Source organism: Epinephelus fuscoguttatus, linkage group LG18, assembly GCF_011397635.1.
Source record: "Epinephelus fuscoguttatus linkage group LG18, E.fuscoguttatus.final_Chr_v1".
NCBI lineage: Eukaryota > Metazoa > Chordata > Actinopteri > Perciformes > Serranidae > Epinephelus > Epinephelus fuscoguttatus.
In genome coordinates this window covers 2,834,965-2,837,527 of record NC_064769.1, presented here as the reverse complement: position 1 = coordinate 2,837,527, position 2,563 = coordinate 2,834,965, and the positions used below count along the sequence as shown (strand labels likewise).

The 2,563-nt window shown below is 42.4% G+C and overlaps 1 long non-coding RNA gene across 1 annotated transcript; it reads left to right on the top strand.

Moving 5' to 3' along the window:
• Nucleotides 1–1,865: 1,865 nt before the first annotated feature.
• Nucleotides 1,866–2,355, top strand: LOC125905883 (uncharacterized). The gene is made up of 3 exons (XR_007451715.1): nucleotides 1,866–1,889; nucleotides 2,012–2,116; nucleotides 2,283–2,355. It is a non-coding gene; the product is annotated as an uncharacterized LOC125905883 (long non-coding RNA).
• The last annotated feature ends 208 nt before the right edge of the window (nucleotides 2,356–2,563 follow it).

Below are 2,563 nucleotides of genomic sequence, written 5' to 3'. Positions count from 1 at the left end.
TCAAGTGTTATCATGCTAACGGGTGATGTAGCGTTCTGAAACAAAAAGAATGAGCTCAGCCACGGATCTCTCTGTTGCCTTGAACAGGCTGGGTGGTGCATAATGTACTGCGATTCGGCATCCGAATTTCCCGCGCAGTTCAGCAGACGTAACAGACATAGCGGACATGATGACGTCAAATGACGCGTTCTCGACGGCTCGTGTTTGAGTAGTAATGGATTCTGCTGCGTCCAGCAAACGACCCACAACAACATGAAGCCCTCTAAAAAGTCCAGCTAAGAAGAAGACAAAGAAGGTTTTATCAGCGGCATCTCTGGAGTCTAAACGTAATTATGACCGAAGCCGTGCTGGAAAGCGAATCAACATTGGATACGCGTCTGACTCATGGAGGCAGCTTCAAATTGAACTGGGACTCAAAACAGATGCCGACATGGCTCATTTCCTAGTGAACAGGTAAGAAAACATTACAGCTCGTATTTAGTGCTTGATTTGAAAATCATATGAAATCACCGAGCAGTGAGCTAACCTGCAAAGTAGCATTAGCTGTGAGCTCCGCTCCATTAGCTTTGTAGTGTGCATATCCACCACTGTGTAACATTTGATAGTTACAGACGGCTCTAGCCTGAGTGTCAGACTGAAGCTCCCAGAGCCTTCAGTCTGACATTGCCTCCATTGAAGGCGATTTACAAGGGGGAGGGAATTTGATTTTTCCCTAACCAATCAGTAGAAATCAACAACTCACCCAGAATCTGACGTCATTAGTATCCATGCCTCGGGGGTGCCGAAAACAAGCGAGCATTGCCCGTTTAAAATGTCTCTGTCGTCGTGCACACCCAGCTGCATCGCAGTTAAATCCAGTTTAGCAGCTTCCTTAACTTGGTCCTCCATTAACGCGAGTAATGGCGAAATACCTCGATAGCACCGTCAATGCGGTCTGTAGGATCTGTAGCGGTCGCCATTGTTGCTATCCTCACCAGCTTGACATCAGCGTGGCGCTGATTGGCTAATTGCTAGACCCGCCCCCACCCTCGGTGTTCGTTGGTCCATTCGTCGTTTGGATGAGATAAATCGCAAATTCATTGCAGTATGCCAGACCAGAGATACAAGCCTACTCAGTTGAGTGGACGGGGTATATGGTCTGGAACCAGGCTAAGACGGCTCATTTTCCACGGTCCATTAGTCTGAAACCGAAGAGTCAGAGATACTGTATGTTCCTGTATATTGGACCTAAAGCCCAACCTGTTATCCGGGAGGTAACGTTAGCAGCTGGCTGGAGCCTCAGGCTGACGTTGTTGTTGTTTGTGGTCCATGTAGTAACGTTTTGTTGTCTTGTTTATGATACTGTTGTGGTGTAGCTGAATAAAAGGCAGTTTAGAGCTAAACGTTAAGCGCACAATGGCACATAAACATGCTCATGTGGTGCTATATAAATGCATATAAATGTGTATGTAAATTGATATTGTGCTTGTCTACCTGGCTAATAAAGTTGTTTTTATTATGACAACCATGCTGGTAACACGTTTGTGTGGGGTGGGTGAAAAGAGCCTCAACTCATCGATGTAGTTTTCAGTGTTTATTTTTCTAAATTTGACTTGTACGCAAGAATATTCCAGACATTATACATTGTGTTGTGTAACAGAAGAAAAAATGTTTGTAAAATTGACACACAATTTCCGAATGGCTGAGACACGTATTTTGATATTATTATTGTTGTTGTAAACAGTCACTTTTCATCTCTAAATATCAAATGTTAGAATTATAACAATGTAATAATCTAATATTGTGTCTTTGTGTATTCAAGACCCAAACAGAGATACAAGGACAAAGGTGTACTCCATTCATTGGACATATGGCATGCGGCCAAAAATTTGACAAAGAAACTTCATGCGGTAAAAAAAAAACTTTAAGTGGATGTTACTGTTTTTACTTTTTGTACATTACTGTACTTGAATGTCAGAATAACAGTGACAACTGATTTTTTGGTTGTCCTTTTTCTTTTTTTGGTTCACAGGCTGGGATTGTAAAGGGTCATTCCATCCTACTTGTGTGGCTGAGGGACATCGCCAACCAATTTTGGTATATTTGTCAGAAAGCCGAACATCGTGAGATGTTTAATGTAAGTACTGTTATTTCACAAGACAATACAGTATCTGGGAAGTGCTTTCCATGTAGAAATAATTATTTTTCTGTTAGGACGATTGCTACCACACTTGCTTCTGGTGGGTGAAGAGTTTCGGTCACATGACAAATGTTTTTCTTCTCAAAATTGTATTTTGTTGTAGGATATGTGGGTGGAGGTGCTTCATCATGTCACAGGGAAGCATGAATGGACCCGTGGCAAGTGTGACTATGGACCACTTGATGAGTTGACCCGTGATAAAGAGCTCATGGCACCAGGCTCTGCACCACATGAGGCTCTAGTCATGTTCAACAGACGCTGGTTGAAGGATGTCGCAAAGTATCTGACCTTTTGGTAAATTAATAACAGTCTTGTCTGTCAGAATTTTTTCCATTCTTTTCAATACCAGAACGTGGTATTAGTAATACAGCTAAAGTGTCAACA